This window comes from Taurulus bubalis (assembly GCF_910589615.1).
Source record: "Taurulus bubalis genome assembly, chromosome: 1".
In the NCBI taxonomy this organism is placed as follows: domain Eukaryota; kingdom Metazoa; phylum Chordata; class Actinopteri; order Perciformes; family Cottidae; genus Taurulus; species Taurulus bubalis.
The window spans coordinates 25840717-25854725 of NC_136589.1; the positions used below are offsets into that span (position 1 = coordinate 25840717).

A 14009-nucleotide genomic window follows, 5' to 3' on the forward strand; every position below is an offset into this window, starting at 1 on the left:
AGGTTAATGACACAGAAGTTGAAATAACTCTCACCGATTAGCCACTCATCGTGGCATCCACTCGTTTAAGTCATTTAGGAAGAGGCTTTGGAGTCTTGAATATCTGAGGAGTTCTCAGTAATGCAGTGTGCGTAACATATACTGCTGCATATATACACACGCTGTAATAAAGGCAGATCACTAAGAGGTTTAGTAATTAACAAGAGAGCAATGGGTTGTGAACATCTTAAACTGTAAACTGTGGAGGACAAAAGCATTTTGGAGTAAGGGAATAAACACCTATCCTGTTTGCTTGCTTGCCACTCACATCAGGTGCCTGTCATTCAAGTTATTAACCCCAGTGTGTGTGTGTGTGTGTGTGTGTGTGTGTGTGTGTGTGTGTGTGTGTGTGTGTGTGTGTGGCAAGGGAGTGCCCACCCATACAGAATTGGTTGTCTACAAGCAGACAATGACGAGATTAAACTCGGCACAGCTGCGCAGAGAGAGCGCAGAAGCTGAGTAAACACTACTATTAAACTAACTACAGGTAGCATCTCTGCTCTCCATCGTTTCCATCCCTCCTACTCATGTTCTCTCTATTGCTTCATCTCTATTCTGGGGGTGGGGGCAGCTGAGATATATGGCTAGCAGTGTGGGGAGCTAATCACGGCCGTCTCTGGAGGTGATAAACCCAGACCAGAGGGGTTTGTGTTGGCGCAGCCTGCAACAGCTCCATAAACACACTTACAAGGTGAATTTCGACAGCAGTGTTTTGGCCCCTGATTAGTTTTCCATGCCCTAGAAGGCTGACCCGCACAAGTCTGTGCTTCTTTTTTTACCTCAGCGTTGAACCCCCACCACAAGACCCCAAGAGAATTACTGCAAGCCAACGAGCCCTGTATTGTAAAATGAAAGTGCAAAGTTACAAAATTAGGTTTTCCCTCCAACTCTGAAAGCCTTTCTATATACACAGACTTGATGGCGCATGTCTTTTTTTACAGGGTTGCGACAAGGCCCTGCATTGAAATTCACCTCACAAAGACTAATGTCCTGTGACCTATCAAGTTTTACAGCGCTTTTGTTTACTAGCTGATTCCACCGAGTTAATTGTTAACACCTTACTGCCGAGAAGAAGACTAAAATGCACTTCCTTAAAGTTGAGCAATAGAAAGTAAGGATCACTTATTATGCTGACCTACAATGAATGCACTCGTGTAATAAATCACAGTTACTTGTCTGCTTGTGTGGATGGCCCAAAGAAATCCATCAAGTAGTTAATTACAGACACCTCAATATTTACGTGTGATAATACTACATCCACGTGAAATGTATGCAGACATTTACAACACATGACACAGCGTCTCCGTGACGCACTGTGATGTAATCCGTGACGCACGAGTGCTGGATTTAATGCACCGGGCGCCTGATGGACTAACTTGCCTCTCAACAGAATGCAGAGACCATAGCGCATTGGCTTCACCCATTTGATACAATGTCGATTGGCATTTAGTCTGGTTGAGTGAACATTTAACAAAACTCAAGCACCTCCATAAATTGCCACTGAAGCGGGGATTTACAATCACCTCTGGGGGGCTACCAATCTTTTCAGCTGCAAATCAATCTTGGAATGAAAGGTGATATGTATTACACTGATATGTATTACACGGAGTAGAAGAGACATACCAGAGTGCCACTTCCATTTGAATTTATTGGAGAGTGATTATTGGCGTTGTCAAGCGGCAGAGCAAGGAGAAAATGGCTTGCACTACAAAGTGCTGGGAAAAGGGCCCGCAATAAATCAAAAAAGCATGCTCAATGTAAAACAGACATTCGTCAAATAACAGCAATGCTCTGCATACCTGGAGCAATAGAGTAGAACCGCTTTCTTTAAAGTAGCAGCGACCTTAGGAGCATCATCTCTTAAATTAACTTGTATTTATTGTTTATTCATTTTATCCCCTTTGTTGACATTCTTTATGTCTGGATCTCACTTTTTTAATTTGATATATATGCTATTAACATTGTAATATTGCTTAAAAATCTAAAATTACTGTTTACCTTTCGCATATTGAAATACCCTTTGCTTTTTTTTATCTCCATCTTGAAAATATTGTCACTGTTTATAAAAAACCTCAATGGTAGGGCTTAAATAATGGAGAATGATAAAATGACAACGCTTTGTATTCAATTCAGGGTCTCTAAAATGTTCACAGCCCTAGTTGCCCTAGTGCAAAGACTGAAACAAGTTAAATATGTTTGTGTTTACAATGTAAAGTTCTACAAATGAATTACTGCACAATTAAGAATGATTCTGTGCTATGGCCAAACATTAAATTAGCAATAGAAACTGAGACACGTTCTCAAAGGCAGATGTGCATATATATATATCAAAAGAAAATTCACACTGTCAAGCAAGAAGGATGGGAAAGACGTCACCACTTGATGGTTTGCTTGCAGACAGATGGTGCCATAAAATGACTAGGCAGGCAGCACAGAAGGCATGGAGAGCCCCCTCCTTCCTAACACCCCGACTTCAACTTCCCCACCCCCACCACCCCCTGGGCAGAAAGCCTCGTCTCCGCCAGTAAAAGATAAACAGAGTGAAGCCTAGTGAGCAGAAAAGACGAGCAAACGCAGAGCTCCGTAAATCAATAGATGACCAAACAGATGCAGTTGTTAAAGCTCAGCTCCAACCAGGGATCCATCATGGTTGGATCTTTAGCAACCAAAAAGAGCAGTCATATTGGAAAAATGAAGCATTGCAGATCTACTGTAGGACATGGGAAGATAGGGAATATAAAACAAACTGAAAACATACGATACAAGCAGGGCTTCTCACTAGTATTGCTCAACAAACCGTCACTTTCTCTTTGTGTATAAGTGTATTAATTTTCAACAGGTGGCACTTTGGCCAGGATATTGGGCCCAACTTGTACATGAGGCTAGGAGGGGGCTTTCGAGGGGTTCATACTATTCAGCAGGTGTCTACACAGTTCTAAATCAATTACCTCTGGTGAGTCAGTGCTTAGGGTAGGGGGGTATTGTAAATCAGCTTGGTGTCAGGCCAGATTAGTGACTGTAACGGGCTAGGAGCGAAGCCCTTTGGCCAACAGGGACCCTCCAGAGGCCTGCATGAGAACCAAGCTGTGGCCTCAGTGCTCAGTGACAGAGCAGCAACTCTGGTAATTGTTTGCAACAATACTTTGTACTACGGTTGGGCTATAGGAGGATGTATACTGTGGGACTGGTAGAGAATCCGCTGTGCCCTTTCCATCTCTTTGGTATGTCTGGTCATCGGAGAATATGATGCAAATAAGTGGGTAGAACAGCTTTAAAGCAATACTGGATTTTCTGGATTTTTTTATCAATTGTTAAATACTTTGATTCGTCTGACATTTAATTCACCAGATTAGCAACAACTAAGATTCCTAGTGGTTGTTTTATCTAGGAGTTTACCCATATTGCACGTCCCAACTTTGTACACACGCTTACAGTTTCACAGTGATTAAGATTTGCCTACTCATACTAGGAAAATTCAAATTACACACATCGTTGGCTAGTAGTCAAAAAAGTGTCCATTCAGTGGCTCATGGGTCCTGGGTGGATGGTTTGTGCTAGTCCAACTGTGCATGAGAGCAGCCCCTTATCTCTATACATCCTTTTTATGCAAATGTAATTGAGGAACCATTATGTCAGCAACGACATCCACTAAGCACGGAGGTGAGGACACGCAACCGTAGCCTACATTCACTTTATAACACACACTGTCTTTTCATACTATACTGGATGGTTTGGGGTTTGTTTGGCTTCAGAGCTAAAAACGCAGATGAAACTGTATATTGACACAATGGTTTTATTATTTCACCCGACAACAGAGCATGTAAAATACACAGAGAAAACACGCCTCTGTGGTCCAAGGTACAGAGTAACAAACCCAGTGTTTACACAGGGAAGGGTTAGACTAACTCGGAGAAGGATGTGAAAAGTACTTCCCGTATAACTGACATTGGTGTCAGTGGCGAAGCACGAGGTTCTTAGAGGGATAAAAAGAAGAAATGAGAAATGTGTTTGCAGGAATCCAAAAGGCAGACATACCACATGTTATTCTGAGAAACAAAAGGAAACCCAAGACTCCTGGTCTACCTGAAACAGTTAAGACCCAACAGATTTAACATGGGTTAGTTGCCTTTGCAAATGAGGGAAAAAGAAGATCCCCAAATCCTAATCCAACTTCTTTCCTGTTTTTTATTCCAGACAGCTATAGTCTCAGCCTATCTAACTAGTGAAAAGAGGCACATTCTAATAAGCCTCTCTCTCTCTCTCCCTCTCTCTCCCTCTCTCTCTCTCTCTCTCTCTCTCTCTCTCTCTCTCTCTCTCTCTCTCTCTCTCTCTCTCTCTCCCTCTCTCTCCCTCTCTCTCTCTCTCTCTGTCTGAGCCACGAGCCAGTCTGTTGGAGCAGATGGAACCATATATCCCCATCGCTGTCCGGAGGCATGGGGATTTAAAATGTAAAAGAGATGAGTCTGGAATATGCAGGGCCGAATCGATAAAGGGCAAGGGAAGTATCCCATGTTCTTCAGAGGCTACATCTTTGTATTGTATTGCTCTACAGCAAAAGCTGTACAGTAAAATACTCTAAACTCACCAAAAACCTGGTATGTCTGTCCCTACTGAGTGTTTAATCCAACATCTTGTCCTTAGCAGAGAAGGGAATAATCCATTGGTAACAATGGTAGACGCCAAAAAACTGACTTGTTTCGACAGATTTAGACAATTAATCCACACCTCATTTACCAACAAACAAAACAAACAAATGAAAATCCCACACTTACATTTGTAGATTAGTGGACAGAAAATGTATCTGCAAAGATTGTAATAATCAACTAGTGTGTCGTACAGTCTGCTTTAATTAGTTTCAGCTATAAAAAAAAGAGTCAAGATCAAAATTGAATAATCCAACTGATGGCTGAATATCTGCCCAAAACAAACAGGAATACATTCTGAAGTTTCTCCTGAGGCTTTCACTGTTCGTTACATTGGACAAAAATACGGTGTCCGACCTGACTTCCCTCCTCACCCCACGGTATCTTTCAGGTAATGAGAAAGTATCTGGACACTGTATCTGTCGTCTGGGAGAAGATTCCGCTTCGTCCTCCTTCTCTGGGTGGCAGGTTGACAGACAGGAAGAGTGAGGAACAACAGGCAGAAGAGGGCGGGAGCAGTACAATCGATTGCCAGCTGACTAGGGCGGCTGTAGCTCAGGGGGATGAGTGGTCGTCCCGCAACCACAAGGTAGCCAGCTCGATCCCCAGTCCCCCCATAGCTCACATGTTCAAGTGTCCCTGAGCAAGACACCCAACCCCCAGCTGCTCCCCGGGTAGCCTCACAGGGCTGCCCACTGCTCCCCAACCAGGGATGGGTCAAATGCAAAGAAGAATTTCCCCAAGGGGATTAATAAAGGATACTTTCTTTCTAGCGAGGTCCATTATACTGACAGGCCAGAGCCACAACACGACGACTTGCAGTCCACTGACGCCCTCATTACTACCTATGAACATCTCACTGGGACCAATCTCTCTATCCCTTCTTGCTCTCCCTGTAGTTCTTTCTACAGTACATCTCCCCGAGCAAAGCATGGGCCTGAATTTCACTCAATCTGATGGAAATGTTTTAAAAGAGGCAAAAGACCCACTTAAGCCTCTGCACTTAGCGTTGTGTGCTAGGCAAGCGGTGGATACAGAACAAAGATGACATGGGGTAATACACTGTTCTTCAGAGCAATGTTCTCAAGAAAAATGCAGCATAAATTTACATTTAAGCTTGTGCAATCTTAAAGAAATTTCAACTGTCTCTGAGGGTAAAACCTCTGCTATACATTTCACCCACTATAACCCTGTCTTTCAGCTACGCTATCTACTCTCCTCGTCCTCTTTCCCACCAACATACCCTCTAGTTATTCTGAAATCCTTAGTCCTTGCAGGACTTATTTATACGCTCTCCCCTACCCCAACCCTCTTCCTCATAGTTTAGCTGCAGATAGGGTTTACCTGCAGCTGAGGCAGCCTCCAGACTATCAATTACCACCAGTGTAGAGTCACTGTTCTGCAGCTTGGCTAACAAGGCATACACGCACTAAACATGCACACACACACACACGCACGCGCACACACACACACACACACACACACACACACACACACACACACACACACACACACACACACACACACACACACACACAGAGTCATGGACACATCCTGTGAGACACATTCTAAATTGACTGGCAGTCACAGGATTTTACAATTAAATAGTAGATTAGGGGATTAGCCATCAAATAGTGAAAATCCAGTTCATAAAAAGTTCGAGACAAAAGATCAATCAAATCCAGCCAACTAGTATTTAGATCAAGCGTTCTATGAAATAATAGAAGAAATCATTTGTGAACATGCCAGAGATGCTATCTTCAGAGAATTAACCGCCATCTATGAAATGAAATCAGTAAAACTTAAGAATTAGGTCACTTCAGGAACTATCACATGTTGAAAAAAGGAATTTAGATCCATAAATAACAGCAGAGCTCGTGCTATGACTAAATAATACATTAGGGCTGTGTATTAGCAAGAATCTGGCAAAAATATTCGCATCATGAAACAGGAGTTATAATTAAATATATATATATATACATATATATACATATATATATCTATATATATATATATATATATATATATATATATATATATATATATATATATATATATATATATATATATATATATATTAGGGATGGGCACGTTGACCCTTTATAAATGCGTTAACGCAGCAATCCATTAATGCCGAGAATGATTTTATCATGTGTTAACAGCATGGTTTTTTTTAGCATTGGGAGGGGCTTAACACTGCTGCAGACTGGTACTGCACTTTTAAATGGACATTTTCATTTTAAATCTCTCCCAGACGACATAGTTGATTAAAGCAAAGTTATTTGTAACCACTGCAAACTGTAATTATCTTATCACAGAGTACTACGAGCCTGAAGTACCTGAAAGGCGTTACACAGCATTGATGCAACCAACCAGCGTCCTTAGAATCGCAACAAACGAGGCACGTTTGAGCCTCAAGACGCACCGTCGTGAGGAGAATACACAAGTTGTATGAAACGGAGCGGAATACGTTACAACATGTACCAACTGTTCTCTCAATGGAGACTACAGTACATCGCATCACATTACTTTAAAATAAAAGCGTGCAAAACACTAGTTTTTCTTTCATTATTGAATTTTGCGCATAATGCGATTAATCACTGTTAATCACAGAAAAATCATGCGATTAATCAGTTAAATTTGTTCATCTTTGCCCAGCACTAACATATATATATATATATATATATATATATATATATATATATATATATATATATATATATATATATATATATATATATATGGATATATAAGGATAATATATATATATATATATATATATATATATATAAAAGAAAAATATATATATATATACACACACATATATATATATATATATATATATATATATATATATATATATATATATATATATATTAAGTTTGGGTGAATGGTTGAAGTACAAAGAGCCACCATGGGCATTTCTTTTAACTTTTTCATGAGATCAGAACAGTGGGATCTGTGTTTGCATTCATCACAGTCTCAGTAATCCCGACTTGCGCAATTTTAGCCACTGTCTCCCACAAATATGTGCATGAAAAAAACCCTGTTAATTTAAACAAAAAGTGTTGCTGAGAATCAATACAGCATCACAAAACAAAACATGGTGATAGTTACTTACGCAGCATGCCTACAAAGCATACTGCTTGCCTTTGCAAATGATCACAGAGTCGAAAAAAGCACAAACACAAAAAATGTGTAGCCCTCAGTGCAATCCATTAGCGTAGTTGTGATGTTTGACTGGTCTGCGATTTGCTGAAAACAGGAATCTCCCCAAATACTTCCTGACATGTCATCTCACTCTCAGACAACGATTGGAGTGAACACCGGGCCATTACACAAATACAAAGACATGAAGGGACAGGACCTGTCACTCACCCCACCAGATCCAGCCTGACACCTAAAGTGCCTCTGTCAGGTCAGCAAATGAAAAGCCATCACAGCCAATGTTGCCGTCATCAAGCTGAAGTCATTCCATATACTGGTTAAAGACTGTGTTGCCAGGTCCTGTTTAACTTTGTTGAGCATGTTTGGGCTCAAGGCGTCAGTTTTGATTCCCGGGCTTAGTGCTTTGCTGATACAGGGAGAAAAACAGAAATCCTGTCGGGGGCATAGGCTAACGTGTCCTAATACAACTCTTATGAGGATCAGAGCCTGCCATCCGACGATGCTCGGTCACGTAGTCAGTCCACACAGCCCCAGTGTAAGCCTGTGAAGAAAGATCTGAGGAATTGAATTCCTTTTAAGTGAGCCATCGTGTCTAGCCGTGGCAGCAGCGAGCGGTGATCATTAGGATAACATAATCGGGTCAAAAGGGTAATGAATGTGCATTAACAATGGACTGTATGGTAGACTAAAACACATTTCCATCTCACCATCAAACCATTAAAACCATTATCCTCATCAGATACTGGCCAAAGGGGATTTTTTTTCCCATGCATTGACCAACGTGCAAACATGTACTATGCATTATTTAACTAGTACATACAATTAGATTGCCTTACCAGTAACCCTAAAGGCATTTCCATGGTGTAACCGTTCATCTTAAAGTGAGTTTCCAGCTATGAAATGCAAAGGGGATTTCCTACTAACTATAATGGAAACTGGTTATCCCTCTACTTCCCCTTTCCTCAACCAGTCCTCTTGTCTGCATGTCAGCCTAGGCAGCCATGTCTCCCATGTTTACTAATGTAGAAGCAACCCCTTTATCAGGGAAGAGATTTGTAGGGAAGAGGCAGGGGATTAGCCATCAAATTACCAGGCAGACAGCGTCCCTGCTCCAGGGTTGTAAAGCGGTAATCTCCGAGGCTGAAGGGGGAGATCCAGATAAAAGTTTGGGATTGGTGCTGTAGAACTCCTAACTCAAAACGGGGCACAAGTCAAATATGAAAGTGTGTTTCTGGGCGGCTATTTGTCCGAAGCAAGTCCCCCTTTCCTGTTTTTGTGGTCACCACTTCATAGCATTGTATAGTTTCTTTCTTCCATGTTGTTGGGCTATTTGGTGTCATAGCCTAACAGACTTTTGATAGGGGAATGCTCTCAAAGAGGAATGCTGTAGCTAGGCAGGGCTTGTGGAATTGGATTTCAGTGGCCTTGCCCATGGTTCTTGCATTGTCACCTTGCTGCCCTCCCTTAAACAAGCAGTGCTCTCCTCAGAGAACACCCCCTGGACACAGGAATGTTTCATCAACACCTCAGCCCCCATCATCCTTACAGGGCCACAGTGGGCCAACAGGCGCTGAACAGGCGGGCTATAAATAAGTCAGGCATTATAATGAAATCAAATGAATCTCCATCCATCTTCCCAAAACAAGCCAGGGATCTCAACGTTCTGCAGGAAGAAGAGCCGTTGCCTGTGTTTGAGGACGAGCCACAAGGTGAACAAAAGCCAAACATTACACTGAGTATGAATACATCCCACTGTGAAACACGCAACACACCTATGTCTCAGTTGCCAGTAGTATGAGTATGTGTCGCCAAAACTGAAAAGACATATGATTCCATTATATGATAACGCATTGATAGCAAGAGGCCGGTCCAACTTGCGGCTATTTGGGATCAGCAGCAGAGGATTGTTGAAAGACAAGTCATAACTTTGGGGGAAGTGGCAGGAAGGCTGATAAAGTAATCAAGAAGAATGTTGAGTCCAAGCCAGGCATTTGTAGAAATTGGGAGGCTGAGCAAACAAGAGCGGTGGTGGAGGCAGAGGGATAAATCAGCCCCATGACCACAATTCCAGAACCAAGCACCAAATAAATCAAACCTGCATTAAATTTTATTAGCTTTATTGCAGTTTAGCATCAGTTATCCCCTCATACCCAGGAGCAAGGGAAAGCTGCAACCTTTAATTCTCTTTAACGTAGGTTCAAAAGCAAACTAATATGATATGTGCAACATATCATACAGTAATTCCATTAAACAACATCAAGGTATCATGCAACAGAGCACTATTGTATATTTGTCATGGCCATTGTATGTCTCCAACCTGCATTACAATTCCATATACAAAAGCATAAGCTTTGGCCTTACTGAGTACAAAAACTGCAGCTGACCCCTGAAAATGGAGGCTGCTTCAATCAATGTGGATTCATAATGCGGTGATGTGGAATTGAAATGAGTTTTGTGCAGGGAGGGAAATGTCCTCTTTGACAAAGTGAATGTGTGTTCCCATTGAGAAACCAATGGCTGTAATGTATAAAGCTAGGTTTGAAATGAAATGTTCAAGGCTATGAGCACAAAACAGACCTCTGGTGGCTTGCTATAACTGGGCATAAATGTAGACGGATACATTTGCAATGCCGAATAGAATATATCATGTAAAGAGCACAGAAAAGCACAGAAGGTAAGAAAAGAGCTGAATCATCTCAGCTGAGCATTATGATCCACTTTAATCTACTTTAAAGAGACAATGAGCTCAAGCTAAACTGCCACAGATGCATTAGGTTTTTACAGGACAATTTCTATTCGTCACTAATTGGCAACGAAAATAACATCCCCTTCTCTAAAATAAAACTGTCTGCCTATTTGGGTATGATCTTGTGTCAAAATCTTAACATTGTGTAGATGTCAAAGAATAGACATAGACCTAACTCAAATGAGTTCTCTGCTTGGGGCAACTTAGGAAAAGCGTTCTTGTCAAAACACTGCTGATTTTAGAGGTAAAGAAGCCCTTCTTTCTAAACCTTCTTCTCAGTACCTGTCACAATCAATGAGCGGCTGTCTGAAAGGAGGAAGTGTCACAACTGAGACAAAAAAAAGGCTATCAGAACGGCTAACACATCACGCAGCCGGTGGCCTCTAATTGACATTGCACATTATACAAGACATATCTGGCACACTCACCCGTAGCTGCATATACATGTTATTTAGCACAGAACAGAAGATTGGCAATTAGGGCTTGTCATCATAGAACAACTACTCACCACCTTGTCAATAACAGGCAACAGTTCTTGACAAAAACAAATGAAAAAACTCCTCTCTGCTGGCATTGTGAAGTCTGAGACCTGATCATTAATAAGTTGACACTTCAGGAACAACATCAAAACTATGAACTTTAATAACCCAACAAAAGCTTGTAGGTTTTCTGTCCATTTATTGTGTGTCATAGACAAATGTCTGGCTCTTGTGACACAATCGCCTTCACAGACATTGATCTGTGATGGTAAGCAACCTCTTTCCTGCCCCAACTGGGACTAGGGTGATTAAGCAAATCCATCATGCGTCAACGGGCCATTACACGTTTCCCAATTCAACGATGATTAGAAATCAAGTTCTATGGAAAAATCCATATGCTCAGCCCATAATTACTTTTGAGGAATGCGATGGGGAGAGAGGTTGAATGATTGACTGTTCCACATAGAGTAATTTATTCACAAGGAAAGATTTCAGCTTCAGCTGAGGTAGTCATTTCAAGTAAGGATATTGTGTATGTTTAGTCAGGGAATCAGAAACAGAGGTAGATAAATGGCCTTAGTTGTTTCCTGGGGTCACTTACTAGACATCCCATAATGTTTCTCCGAAACATTGCTGGTGACAAAGCGACTGAAGCAAAGTCGTAAAAGTGGAATGAAGGGTCAGTGGCCTGCATGGAGGAGGTGAAGGAGGACGACCTCCAGGTCATCCGGTGTGGACGGAGATTGGCTTTGTTTGAACAAATCACCATGGTTGACAGTTTTTTGTCTCGTCTGTTTATGTTACGGAGTAGCTGAACAGACCTTTCAACAAAGTGTCCATCTTGAGTTTTGCCCCAAGGTAATTTTTTTATCAAGTCTGAGTTATCACTCCGATGCAAGACAAACAGGGCTGAGTTGTCGAGTTTGGGTTGCAGTCCTGAGTCATTAACTAAAAAGGAAACAAGTACAAGTTCACATTGCAGTGAAACAGACCCACGGGGAAGTCTAGTCGTTTCAAAGGCCAAACTAAACGTGACAGACATGTTGTCTACACTATGTTCTTTAGAAGCTCAAGACAGCGCTGATGGAAAAGAGCAATTTGCAAATAGGATATTTTTCTCACTGACACCAGGCTCCTTATTGAGCAACACATTTGTTGTGCAACAACTGCCTTTACTGCATTTATTGTGACCAAGAAAAAGATGAACTCAGTCCAAATGTTTCTTATACAAGCATATAAAAGTTGTATGTTGTCCTTAAAAAAAGATACTAAATATCTAAGACATAACTATGGACGAGTGGGGCATTTAGAGCGGTTTCTTTCTATTTCTTTGTTGAAATGTCTTCAGTCGAGTCTTTCCCAGAAACAACTTTTGATAAATAATGTGTATGAAAGAATAAGCTATATATATATATATATAGTATAGCTAATCATCTCAGTAAGAGAAGAACCCACTTTAAACCTTTAAATGACCCTTTCTGACACATGTATTACAGGTTAAACTTTGTTGAAAGCGAGGCCAAATATTTTCCAAATATCTCAATTTGTAACCTCCAAAAGTTCTCCTCTACAATTATCTTGGATTTCAAAGCTTTTCAGTGTCTCCTTCTAAATGGGATTCTTGTTTCTGAAACTTTACCCTCCAGATTGCCAAGGGAGATAAAGACAACTGGAAAAACAGGTTGTTTGGCCTCAGTGTAGGCCTAATGCGGTGGAACGTCAGGGTGCCTCACCTTAGCAGCGGTAGCTAGGAGACATTCTATGGCCCTTCTATTCAAAGTCTACTGAATACGTAGGGGAGGGCTCGCACCAGACAGGGCAATTTGCCAGAGAGCTAGCCAATAGAGCTAAGCCAAGACGAGGTTAAACTATTGTTTTGGCTTAACAAGCAAGAGTGATCATGGACAAAAGAAAAGGGGACAAAAGAATAGTAAGGAAATACCTTACCATTGAAGTGTAACACATCAACTTATTTTGTTACTTTATTGGAAGAGGCAACTTGTAAAAGGTAAATGCTGAGATGAAAAAAAAAGCACATGCTGGAACAGGGATAAATAGACAAACAAAGTTCAGAGTCTAGGACAGCCCATCCAGTTTAAAAAAAACAACAACCTGTGCCTCGTCTGTTTTTAACAAGTTATAACTTTGGTTTTCCAATTCACACTTACCAATGCATCTCAATTAGGTCCACTTATAAATAAATGATTGTATTCCTTATTCCAGAGAGAGCGAGAGAGAACGAGAGAGAACGAGAGTACCCAAATCCTAGAAAAGAAAATCCAGCGGTATCCACGATAGATGATCCCTGTCTTGGGAAAAAGTGTGTGAGCGAAAGTAGTCTCCAGTTCCTGCTCAGTTATTCCATTCACAGTGTTTCATTAAACCAGAGGAACTGTCTTTTGGCTCTCCAGCAATATGTTTCCAGCTGTGGCTATAGAGCAATGTGGCAAGGGGGAGAGATCCTTCTGAGGCAGCGCTTGTTCACACACTGAGAGCGGGTGTGCAGGGACTGCCTGGGAGAAGCCAAACCCACCATGTGATGTCATTGGTGTCAGATTTCAGTGTGAAGAGGGAGGAGGCTGCGGGGCCTTACCTTTTTAAACCTTGTCCAATGAGAAACTATTTTGTAGTGCACCTGCACGTAGAAAGAAATGGTTTGATGTACTAGTACACGTGATGTTATGTATTCTTGCCGCTGAAGGACTCCATTACAGCTTATCTATTGACCAGCTTCCAGGGAGAGAACAAAATAATTTTGCAATGTAGTTATCACTGAAACTAACGGGTTAACAAAGTGTGACATTGAAACATACAAGCATTCCCACGGGACTGTGCCAATGTAACATGTCCAGTAACATTATTTGTGGATAATTTATTTGTTTGAAAAATATAAAATTTCCCTTCTCTTTCAGTCTTTTTCGCACACACACACAC

General features: G+C 41.3%; 1 protein-coding gene across 1 annotated transcript in view; it reads right to left on the minus strand.

Moving 5' to 3' along the window:
* The window catches only part of LOC306733474 (receptor-type tyrosine-protein phosphatase F), a 120310-nt gene extending 106950 nt beyond the window's left edge, over window positions 1–13360 (minus strand). The window contains exon 1 of the mRNA XM_079214718.1: window positions 13244–13360. The gene's annotated coding sequence lies outside the window, so the exon portion shown is untranslated. The remainder of the gene's footprint in view (window positions 1–13243) is intronic.
* Window positions 13361–14009: the final 649 nt, after the last annotated feature.